Here is a 13650-nt window from a genome sequence, read left to right on the forward strand (position 1 = left end):
CTTGAGAAGACATTCGTTACCTAGGAAAACTTCACAAAGAATACGGCCCGCTATAAGCAATATGAACTCCGCCCCCCTCCCGCTTGTTCTAGTGGCTAGTACGCCTGCCTTCTGTGCTCCCGGGTCCAATTGCCGGTGGGTTACTGTTGAACGATAAACGAGGTTCGGATTCCACTGTTATCAGTATCCACATCTTTGGCATTAAGGCAAAACCGCGGAATGCTAAACTCAAGCAAACAAACAAACAATACTTACTCCACTTCCACTCTTTATTCTTCATGCTACCTGGGCCTGGGTTCAATTCCAGTCCCCGCCATTGGACTTTGTGGTGGACAAACACTGTGTGCGTGGGTTTCCTCGGGGCTCTCCCGTGTCCTTCCACTTTCTTCATTCATTCCTCATCATCACTGTCTCCTTTAACCTAACCGCCGTAACTGTGTGACGTAAAACTGAAAGATTTCATTTCATTTTTCTACATGCCATCTCTCCATTTGTCGACACAGTCCACTTAGTACTATGAAACTCTCTTCTTCCATGGTGAAATGGAAAAAGATTATGTAATTGCCGCTACTTCACAAGACTTAAACCAAAAAAGTCAGTAGAAGACACATAAAATTTACTTTCTGAGGCTCGTTTTGGCGCCCCTCTGACTCTGGCGCCCCGAGCAGTCGCCCGAGTTGCCCGGCCCTTGGTCCACCCCTGAAAGTACAAATTCATAACTAGGGGCTGCGGAGGAGAGGTTAACCTTCATGTTATGTCACTGGTTTGACGTGTTTGAAATGTTCAGTAACTGATCGGTTACTGAAATAATTTCGACAGTTACTGATATTTAAAGTTTAGCTAAGACAAAGTTACCTAATCAAATATATTTGATATCGCGGTGTCACCATTTGATTTTTCCTCACATAAAAAAGAGAAAAACAATAGTAATAAAAACCCTTACTCGTATTGAGCTCGAACTAACAACCTAATTCGTACATACTAGTTGCTCTGACCAACTGAGTTTCGATTTCTTACGCGAAAGAAGTCTGTTATATTGCGAGACATGCTTTTCATTATGATCGAGCTGTTAATTTATTCTTTCGATAGTTAATTTCCACTGTTTGCTTTATCTCTATAAATAAATGTATAGATTTATGTATTAAGAGTCTTTGGGTAATGTGTGTGATAATTTCGCGACAAATATACTTGCTTGAATGTATTGTATGGTATGATTTGCCCTGATTGTCTGTTCCTATGGGGGTTGGAAAACACACGTCGAAACTGTTTGAAGTAATATGATCACGGCTTAAGAACAGGGACTGAACTGACTTATCACTCGATTGACCTTTTGGGCAAATCACCAAAGGGTAGCTATAAACGGAAGTTTAGCATGCATTTTTGTGGAGTTCTGTTCAGTATCACGGTTCTCTGCCAAGCACGTTGTTCTTAGGAGGAATATTTTACAAACCTAACCTTTTGATAGAGCGCAATGGTAGAGAACCAAAGACAAGTAATTCTTGCCATTGTTAAGGTGGGGTACCACTATGTGCAATAAAAAAGGTCGCGTCTCCTTGAAGTATTACTTTATCGAAAATAACTCGTTTTCCTTTATGTGTTCGAAGTTTCTGAAGGTTTCAAAATAAGGAAACGTTACTGAAAAATAAGGACGCATTTAGGGGTGGGTTCTGGGGGTCCCGACCCCTCTGAAATCCCAACTTTTCTGTAAATTTAACCTAAATTTGGGGTTATTTTTAAAAAATATTATTATAGTTTATCCTAATATTGAAGTCTGACCTCCCAAATAGCTTTGTACCGCTCCCGAAATAAAATCCGGCATATGTGCCTGCTGAGAAATATATTTACAATATATTCGTTAAATAATCAAATAAAATAACTAAATTAGGAGCTAAAAGCTTCAAAAGGGGCTAACTTTTGTCCACTGCCAATATTGTTGGAAGGGATATTAATAGCAAAAACTCCTAGTCAATGCTGAACCTTGGAACTTCATCCTGAACAGCAAGCATATTTTCGAAATACACTCAGCCCTAACCAGAAGGGATTGTAAGTGAGTAACGTTTGGCAACATCGCACGGAAACAAATGAATGCTGCATTGCATTTTAATCCGTTGCTACTACTATTACTATTACTACTACTACTTTTGCTATGGATTGGTATAGTACAAGGGCAAACTTATTTTAATGAAAGTAATTTAATGAAATTTTTTAAAAAAAATATCGTATCACTTTTTGAATACTATTTTTAATCTTTTTTAACGAAAGAAATGTTATAATTTTTCTTAAAAAATAATAAAAGTAACTCTCCTTAGACAGGGTTTGAACCCGCGCCAAAACCAATTTTCCTTATTAGCATATTGCCTCAGCTCACTTTTTTCGTTTTCTTTATTCCAGTAGAGTTAGATATAATACATAAAGTACACTCAGATTACATGTGTATCAGAGAACAGTTAATTATATACCTCTAAAGTCGAAAACACACTTAATTGTTTGCCTACTTCCAGAAAACGTAGAAACACCAAATTTCCCATAGATGTTCATCATGTGATGTGAGTAACGGGAAAATTCCGACATCTTGAAAAAGGCAACATTTTCCATGTGAATGAAGTGTCGAAATTTTTCCTCGTTTCGAAATGCTGGTTTTTAGAGTAGTTGCACACATAATAGAAACGTCATATTTTGTCAGGTAGTGAAGCTGGGAACATAGTTTGTGCTAGGAAAAACAGCACTAAAATTCGTTTTCAATTGGAGGCACAAATCGAACAAAATGTGAAATTTGTAACGGCTGTGTCTAGGACGTTGAAATTTCGAGGTGATGTTTATTCTGATGCGTAGTTTGCGAATCCGCCCTTAAACTTGAAAAAAGTAGTCATCTTCGGTGTAAGAAAGTGCTAGGAATGTTATAAGGGGACGTCTAATTCTAGATAAGTTGTAGACATGGTGGTATCACGAAATTGCGTTTAAGTGTTCAGATTACAGCCTAAATAAGGGGAAAAATCGGACATGTTGGAAAAGTCGTTATTTTCGATTCAAGATGGCGGTTCAAAAGTTTGTAACCATGAAAATTGTAAGTTGTTCTGACGATAGGACAGTCGTGTTTTGCTATACTCTTAAGGATGAAGGACAGTATCAATGGAGAAACAAATCATTGGAGAAGTCGCCATCTTGAATGCAAAGTTGCCATGTTGTTGAATTGGCTTGATCTGCCTTGTTATGAGCTGTTAAGCATAATAGAAAAAACATAAATCAACGTACGAGCATGGCTCAGAGGTAACGTGTAAGCTTTCTAATTAGCAGGTCTCAGTTCTATTTCCAACTAAACGATTTTGTATTTTTTTCTTATCTCTGTTTCTTCGTATTAGCAAAGTACTTTCTGTTCGTATTGTGGGAACAAAATATTTTCATTATTACATACGTAGAGGCAACTTTTGAGATATTCCCGAAACGAGGCAGAATGTTCGTGTAAAGTTTCGAGACGATACTGAAGTATTCAAAATCAAACATATGTAGCTTTGGAAATGGAGCATCACCAGTGTCCCTTTCGGAAGCAATGTTCGGGGGGGGGGGAATATTAGCCCGGGGGCACTACTGATAGCATTCTATTTGTTATTGTATTATAAACGTATTATTTTGATCTCGCCAGGGGCGCTCTGAGGAGGCAGTGTCCCCCAAAAAGAGTCTGAAAGAAACATTGGGCATCATTTTCACGATATAGTGTCCATACAAGACAACAATACATTTTGTCTCGCGACAACAGTTTCTGCTTCAAACCGGAATGATTGCAAAATATCTCTCTCCCCTTTTATGCCCCTCGTTAAGATACATGCGTATACCAAATTTGAAGTGAATACCACAAGGGGAAAGTATAAAATATTAATTTTAAGAAAATACAAAAAACACACAGGGACGTACGGAGGGGTGAGTCCTAGGGCTCCAGACCACCTCCGAAATTCCAACTTTTGTGTAAATTTAGCCTAATTTTAGGGACAAGTTTAGGAATTTCAATATAAAATACCGTGATATTGAGTTTGGACCCCCCCGAAATAAATTCCTGCGTATGCTACTGCACACACACACACACACAAATGGGCACCTCTTGAAACTTTTCTCGTAGTTATAATATATAAGCGTACATAGTTATAATATATAAGATACGTGTAAAAGTACCCCTTTCGATTTAATAGTTTTAGTTGCTGGTCCAGTTGGAATGAAATGCCGTGTATAATAAAGTCAAGCTTATTTTCAATCACCTATGCTATAAAAATAAACTTTCAAAGAAAGAAAAAGTGAGAGAAAAACTTGTTGGGTATCGAACCCAGGTCTCCTGCGCAGTAGGTTCACGTTGTTCTCCTTTACTACTCAATTCCTTAGATTTTCGATTTCCTACTTACTGCTCACACAGTACTGGTACGTAGCGGACCGGCTTCTGTGGAATTACACCTCTAAAATCGGAATTGTAATCGGGCTATATATGCGTTTTTTAGTATCATTAAGGAAATGATGTCTTGTTATTTAATTGTAATAATAAATGACAAAGACAAATTCTAATACACTTTTGTACTACAATGCTGAAAGTGGTGTTGTTTAAGATGCTATAAACAATTTTTTTAAAAGCCTCCAATAATATTTATATTCTAAATTACCTAGTAAATAATCGTCTTCATTGAAAATGTAAGAGTAAAGACACAGGGAAACCGTATGCAATTGCCCAGTATATATAAATATTTCAAGATGTCTTGCTGCCCAATAAGTACATTTGTACCAAAGGACACCATTATAATACAGTGTACTACGTTACAGCGCAAAAACTAGTGTTCAATCAAATGTTATGAACTAATGTTTAAAAAGCCTTAACAAAATTCATATTTGTAAACTACCTACAAATTGTAGTCTTCATTGACAATAGAAGACGAGAGATACAGATAGACTGCAAGAAATTGTCCAGTAAACATGAAATATTTCAAAAAGTCTTGCTGCAGGTAATATGTACTACTATGCCGAAGGATTCCATTATAAGGGACTTTCTACATTACAGTGCAAAAGTAGTGTTCTCTCAAATGTTACCAACAAATGTTTAAAAAGCCTCCACCAATATTCATATTTGTAAATCACCTACAAATTGTAGTCTTCATTGAAAATGCAAGAATAAATATACAGGGGGACTGCAAGAATTTGTGCAGTATATATGAAACTTTTCAAGAAGTCTTGCTGAGGTAATATGTACAACTATGGCCAAGGTTTCTATTATAATTCACTGTACTACATTATATTGTAAACCGCATTTGTAAACATTGTACCACATTTGTAAACAGTGGGTGTTATCGGAAAATGCAAGGATTAATAGGTAGGCTATTGGAAGACAGTGTACGCTGTTTATTTTTTAGAAAATAAATTCTGTAATTGTCTCTAACATGTATATATGTGCGCAAAGTGTACATAATAAGCCATGTACATGATTGCCAGAGTAGAAGTAGTAATAGAGTTCTTTCTAATAAATTGTGTGTTTGCTTTTCAAAGTTGTATGGAAGGAATAATACCGGCTGAATTGAAGTATGTGTTGGTAACAGTTGTCTGCTGTAAAGGGAAGTGAATTCCTCAAGGAATAGTTTTCTAGAACTTGACACCTCATTGCAAAGACATGACCGGGGGTCTGGGGCTTTGGCGAGTTTTTATCTATTAGTAGAGTGACAGAGATCAGTATATAAGATTACATATTGGTTACATATTGGTAAGACGTCCAAAGGTGAGGACGTTAGTTATAAGCTTTAACAAGAGCTGCATCGAAGAAATTGGAAAAGATGGTTTTTCTTCTGGTTGGGGGAAAATGTCTATATCTGATATACAGGTAATCCTGGTATTCGGTAATACGGCGTAACTCAGGAATAAGGATATAATGAATAGTAGTCGATATTAACCACAGCACTGAGTTGTGTTTAGCGCTGGGAAAGAGACGGAAATCAGGTAATAAGACTAGATCACTGGTAACAGAAGCTAGCACTGTACGGCAAATAGTACTGATCATTCGTTGAAACTTGGCCCAAATATGAATTGTATTACAACAGATTGTTAACCGATGTTCCAAATCATCGACACGACCACACTTGATACAAAGGGCACTGTCACTGAAGTGTAAGCGATGTCGTCTAGCACGAGTGTCCACAAGGTCGTTCACTACCAACTCGAGATTGTCGGTCCAGAGAGATGAGAGGCAAAGATATTACTCCATACTCTCGTCCATTGTCTTGCGGGGTGCTTTTCGTAGAGGCGATGAGGAGGGAGAGAAAGTTGTCGAAGTAAATACTGATACAAGTCTTTCACTGAACTAGGCAACGTAGCAGTCAGACCTGCAGACATATACGCATAGAAATAAATAACATCACTATAATACCAATAAACATCAGGAATATGGCAGATATTAAGTGGAAATGTATATGAAACAGTGTCAAGACAGTAAGAAAGAAGGGCATGGCTGATTCCCGTAAGGCTGTTTGTAAGGCTCTGGAAGCCTCGGAGCAGAAACAAAGCCCGAGCTTTTAGACCGACGTGGATAAGGTTGAGACCACCAGTTTTTGGCGAGAGGCATGTGAACGGATACTTAACTCTAAAGACGTGACCATGCCAAAGAAACCAATTAACAACACTCGTAATGCGTTGAGCAATATCACTGGGCATAGGAAGCAGCTGACACACATATCACAATTTGGATAGAGCATAAGTATTCAGAAAGTATATCCGAGACAATAAGCACAGCTTTCGTGAGCGGTGAGACTGGAGAAGATGCCGGATGCTGTTTACGAATATCTTATAGTTCACATGGACTGTTTCAGGAATTGTAAAGGAAAATTTGATGCCTAAGATTTTTAACTGATGCATTACGTTAGTGATAGATGGATACTCAGAAAAAGCTTGTGTGCCAAGAACCAAAAGCTTAGTTTTCGACTGATTGATCTGAGCGCCAGATAAGGCGGTGTATTCCATCAAACAGGTATCAAGGGTGTGAATATCACTGGAATCGTGGATGAAAACTGTCACATCATCATCATAACTGCAGACTCGTAAGGTATGACCATGAAGGGATAGGCCGGAGAGATTGGACAAACATCGTGCTCGTGGGTTTTCTCGGGGTTCTCCCGTTTCCTCCCACTTTCTTCATTCCACCATTTCACTCATCTCTCATCATCACAGTCTCCTTTAGCCTAACCGGCATAAGCGTGGGACGTAAAACTTAAAGATTTCATTTTTAGGCCGGAGAGACGAGCATTAATACTATAAAGAAGAGGGCAAAGAGAAATGGCAAAAAAAGCTCATACTCAGTGGGTACCCTTGACGCACACTTCGTTTGATACGCACAGGCTCAGTGAGAAATCCATTGATTTTAAGTTTACTTTGAGCATTGTCATACAAGATACGAATCCAGCGAATGAACTGTTCCCCGAGACCTAAGGTGGAGAGTATACGCCACAAGTAATCATGGCGGACGCGGTCAAAGACTTGGTGGAAATCAAGTGACAGGAGAGCATGACAGGCGGAAGAGTCTTCGAGCGTAGCAACAGCGTCACGAATGCACTGTAAATGATGGTAGATCTTGTTTTCAACACACGCATATTGGTGAGGACCCACTAACTTGGCTAAATAGGGGCGTAAGCGGTTGTTCAAGCAGCGAACGAGAATCTTATAGTCAAAGTTCAGCAAGGTAATTGGCCTGTAATGGGAAACGGTAGTAGGATGTGATTGCTACGGTAAAAAGATAGTCACGCCAGCCGCTTTATACGGGGTCCTTGCAGCAGGAGCAGAATGTTCGTTCACTATAACAGTTAAGGTATCGCCAATAAGTGGAAAGAAACGTTTGTACCACTCAGCTGGAAGGCCATCAATTCCAGGAGATTTTCCAGACGAAGCACTCATAATTGCTGTTTGCACCTCTTCTTTGGTGAATGGAGTTTCCAGTGATTGCGCTTCACGTTGATCGAGCACACATGGGAGGCGATCTAGGAAGGAAGATGGTACGTCAACGTTGTCCGATGTGCCATATAAAGTGGAGTAATAGGTGTAAAATGTCCGCTTAATACCTGCAAAAGTGTAATGGGTGTTGCCTTCGTCATTCTTGATGTTCTCAATATATTTGCGTGTACCTCGTTTATATTCTGCCAAGACATGGTAGAGCGACGGTTCTTCTTGAGGGTTGACGACTATAGATTTGCTGCGGATTTTCGTTCCTTCCATGCGACGGCGGGTCAGACACAACAATTTAGCTTGATACTGCTTCATGAGAGGTAAGGCAGAAGGGTTATGGAGAACAGCACTTTTAGCATCAGCCAAACAACGATAGTAGAAATGGAAAAGAGTTCGGTGATCACGCTCCCGCTCAGCACAATACCAGAGACAAAAGCTAGCAACACGTGGTTTGAGATATTGATACCACCAGTCAGTAACAGTCCTAAAATGTCTCTGCTGGATTAACCACGTGTCCCACTTGGTAGTAAAAGATTCGAATAATTCATTATCCTCAAGAAGAGAAGTATTAAAATGCCATTAACCAGACCTGCGGTCAACCTTGACATCAGGTATACGCAAGGTAACAATATAAGTACAATGATCGGAAAATACTGTAGGTAATTTATTAATATTAATAGTAGCAATCTTCAAGGTCATGGAAAAGAGAAAGAAACATGCATAGAAACGAGAAGTGTGCATGGCTGGCACGGTCACATCACAGAACTTTCAAGTAGGCACTAGAAACAAGGGCGAAGCACAGAGATTTAAAAAAGAAGGAGGCAGACAATAACACATTTGTTACAATTCGCACTAAGCGCCAGCACTGCAATACACACGCAGAAAAAGCAAACATCAGTATCAAGACATGTGCCAAAGGAAAACATGATTACCTATAAATATTACAGCATCAAAGGTGATTCTGCGAGGAATCATCTGGTTGAGAGTCAAAAGCAGCAGTAACAATTGGAATATCAACGTCAGGAAGGATGTCAGCCTCTTCTTCATTTTCCTTGAATAGTTTATCACTGACGTCTTGGCGCCTCGAACGTTTAATTCGAGACTGTTCGCCAGTACCAGAAGCACAAGTAGGAGATTCACACTAGCGCACAGATCTTGAGCTTCCACAACGACAGGAGAAGGAACAGTAGCAACAGTGGAAAGTGACAAATCGTGTTCGCCATCGATACTTTCTGGGTTGCCAGATCCGAGCACCAGGAAACCACTGGGACCTCCGGCGCCATAGAGCTAGTAGAAACTGGCGAAACATTCACAGGAGAGTTCGAGCACTGAACTCACTATCGCTGGTCGTCATACCTGTGCTGGTTGAAGCCCAAGGAATCGCATTGGCCAATTGGACGTCGGGAGTTGACGCCGGTGCAGCACAAGGATGCGGATAATCAGTGATGACCAAAGATGAAAAGGATGAGGAGACGATCGGTGGACGATCTTCGACAGATGTTGATAAATTGCTCTTTGCGATAGACGGAGCTGAAGAAGCATCATCCGGAGGGGCGGCAACAGAGGGGTGAGGGGGTAGTCGCTATCCTGAAGACGAGGTGCATGCTGTTCATGAAGATTATTTGTTGTTTCAGGAACATTAATGTCCATGTACATCTGATGGGACTGAGGTGCCTCAGATGGCAATAGGTTGGGAACCCGAGCCTGAGACGTCACTGGTAGGCGGGAGAATTGAGGAACAAAAGATTTCACTGTAGCATCCAAACTAGTAGTAGAAGGGGCCACTTTACCCGTATAACTATTAGAACTGCGAGGTGCGTTATTGGGACGTTGGGGCAATTCGAATGTAAATGCTGGGTACTATGACAGCGTATGGAAGTTTCCTCCTGTCCAGGATAAGTGACCCAGTAATGGTGCTGTTGAATCAGTACGAATGATGGAATCGATTTCTTTAATTCCATTCGTAATAATTTCCTCCTAGTTCGAATTTGGTAAACATGGTCACTAGAATATAGTTCATCATGAATATTATAAATAGTACCATACTGACTCATTACATCCTTAATGGTGTCATTGGTGAGATCCATTGGAATTACATGTAAGCGCACAGTAACAACCTGAGTATCAGTCCAAGAAATCCGTATATCGTATATGCCTGAGGGATCAGTAAATTGAACTACACCACTAGTGTCATTCAAAACTTGTTCACATAACGCAAAAGACGAAAGTTTGAGGAACACACACTTACGGTAAATATCCAGTTCAAGACTCAGAACTTGTTCAACAGGAAAGGTAAAACGATCATATAACCATTCATGAATTGTCAGAGAGGTAGGCCGCTGGCTAACCGCTCCGAAATCAAATTTCAATGTATTCACTCGACGTGTAGACATATTCAAGGTATTCTCAGTCACAAACCAGAAAAAAACACCAAAACTGTAACCGAAAGATTCACAAAAATTACAGTGAATAATAACACAAAAAAATAAATAAAAAATGTTTCACGTAATGGATGAGTTTGACTCAGTTCACACAACACAAGTGTAGCAGCAGAGAGCACAGAGAACGTGTTTACTCGACAACGTTCATAGCGGGAATCCTCACTCGGCTACGAGAGCCGATAGCATCTGGCGTTTATTTAGGTCATGACTCGTGATGTCACCAACATGATCACGATATAGACGTCATTATTTTTTCTACATTACAGAGTTCCCCGAGATTTGATCATTGTCTACTCGGACTGAAATTGTCATTTGGAACAAACACTTTAGTATTAAGCCAAAAATTCCTTTAAAATAGAAAAAAGTTTCAGTTTTAAGAATTTTAGTATTTTAGCCTTTTCCCAAAGGGGGTCAAGCCTTTACACCGAAGAGTCCCCCAAGATTTGACCATTGATCACTCGGACTGAAATTCTCATTTGCAACCAAAACTTTAATATGAAGTCAAAAATAAAACTTTTACATCAATTTGAACTGACTGGGTTCCGGTTCACCGTACTATTATGTTTAGTTTAGTTAAGTGGTAATTTGTGACAGCTTCACATCAAAAGAATCTTTCACTTCACCACCTCCCCCCAGGAATCCGTGCTGGATCCGCCACTAGAATCAATAGACACTTTACCTATTCTTTTTGTCACCCTTGGTTGTGTAGGAGCTCCCTCGAACAAATAAAGAAGCGGTAATATTACAATCAAGGGGCGCTATATATTAGGTATTTCTTTAGTTACCTACCCCTAACCGCACAGGATTATCTTCGGTAGAATAAAAATTTATACGTAATATTCCAATTATGAAGGGGGAGAGGATGCTATATATATATTTCTTATTCATTTTGTCTGCCCTGCTTATAATAAATTACTTTGTGTTGGGATGGTGCTGAAATGAGAAAGGCAAAATAAAACGTCGTGGCGCCTCCCACATGGTTGCTCAAATTATTACTAAAGAAAGCATTTTAAACTAAGATCTCTAAGGTTACTACGTTAGGTAAGGATGGCATATTCAGGATTATTATTATTATTATTATTATTATTATTATTATTATTATTATTATTATTATATGAATGTCTTTCGAGAACCGAAATTGTGTAAGACGAACCATGGTATGTAGAGGTTTAAGATGAGTGGTCATAGGGGAGGAAAAACCAGGATTTTTTCTATCTGACTCTCTAACGTAAAGATTGTGTGCTGAAGATAAGAAGCATCATCAATCTACAATTCCTTGATTTTACGTAGAATATCAGTTACTTTAGTTCTCCTCCTTCTGGCTACTTACCTCATGTGGTAAATTCACAATTTCAATTCAAAAAAGTACATTGTAAAACTTTTCCGTAATTAAACATCTAGGGAAAATTAAAAATTTAATAGGGAAATCTGTTATCAAAATGTCCAAAAAATGTAGATAGAAGACTATCTAATAATAAACATTATGAAATTTTATAAAATTCTCCAAATTAGAATTATCATTTACTGGAAAACATTCGTTATGCACCAGTGAGCATATTGTGAGCAGTGAGCACAGGGAAAATAATTACGAAACTGTTTGTAAACAAAAATTAGGGACACTAATGCAAGTGCGACAAAGAATTTTTTCTTTTTTTTGGATCGTCATGAGTTTTCCACATATGTTACAATTTGATTATTTTCCAAATAAAAAATAAATAAAATAATCATAGTAATAAAAATAACCATTCCACTTCCATGGGGTTCGAACCAGCTATCTGCGGCATACAGACTCGTTGCTTGAACTGACTGAAGTACTTGTTTTCTTGGGTGAATGGAACCTGTTCTACGGTAAAGTCGATTTTTCATTACGATCGTACTACCAATTCGTCCTTTTCCATAGGCAATTTCAACTATTTGCTCTATCTATACGTAAATACTTGGCATAGATTCATATATTTGGAGTTTGCACAAAATGAACGTAATAGAAATATTAGAAATGTTTCGTTAAAAGTTTCTTTTGCAGATTTAATTCACATTTCTCTGAATGACATAGATGTCGCTGCTTGTGTTGAACTGCAGAATTCCCTCGCGTTGTTGAAAATTTCCCACTTTAGCAGAGTTGGTAATTCTCGAAATTTCGGTCGATTTAATGTTTTTCGCTTCTAATTTATTTATTTTAAGATAATATCTAACAAAAATATTAAAAAAGAGTGTGTTATTAACCTGTCCTGCTGGAGAAACCTTCCCAGACTTCCAACATATAAGGAAAACTTAGAAATTTTCAAAAAAATTCAAAATAAAGAGACGCGTCATATATTTTGCTCATAGTAGTACGTCTATATCATGGGATGTTAATTTATCATAGAATTCCTTGGGGTCATTAATGATGCTTATATGACCCATGTTCTCACGCTGACCAAATTTTCCCTAAAGCGAATTTAAGTATAATTGAGCTAAACTACTAAGTGCTGGATTATGTTTAATTTTCATTACATCTAGACCTCTTCCTTCTCTTTCATAAAATTGATGTACGTACTTCTCCTTCAGCTCATCTGTTTCACACCATGATCGAAAGCCATTATCTTCCGTTTTGCTTTAAGGAAGGTGTTTATGTATTCTCCAATAAGCCGCCACTTTTTGTTTCTTCATCATATTGAACAACATCATGAATATCCATTATTTTGTGTCCTTTTTCCATAAGTAATATACTTCTTCATCTCTTCATTTCCTGCCATTTGTTTTTTAAATTCAAACTCCCATATTTGGTGCACTTCACAATCAAAATCTTTTAATTTTTGGATCTTCTTTGTTGCTTCATAGCGAAATTCCATGGTATCTATAGCATTGTTATATATGGGTTTATCTCTGTCATTAGGGTAGCAGAAAATACAACCATGGGTAAAGCCTCCTTCATACTCCCACAAGTGTATTTTTCCTGTATCGGGTCTGTCCATTCACCATCTACTTTCGTTGATGCAACTCGTTTTTCCTTACTACGGACAACATTGGCAATTTGAATGTTTCTTGTTTTTTCTTCCCAAGCTATCGATTGTACTGCTTCAATTGATTGTAACTCTCCACCGATACCCGTTCTTTGGTATGATACCAATGGTATTTTACTTTAAGAAATTTCTTTCATACACCAAGTTCAATGCACTAGTGATTGTAATACATTCAATTAATGGATTAACATTTGTTTCTGACCCAAATGTATTCTAAAGGAAATACATGCTTGACGTAAAACTTCTACATCCTGTAC

Source organism: Thermobia domestica, chromosome 12 (genome assembly GCF_964235325.1).
Source record: "Thermobia domestica chromosome 12, izTheDome1.hap1.1, whole genome shotgun sequence".
NCBI lineage: Eukaryota > Metazoa > Arthropoda > Insecta > Zygentoma > Lepismatidae > Thermobia > Thermobia domestica.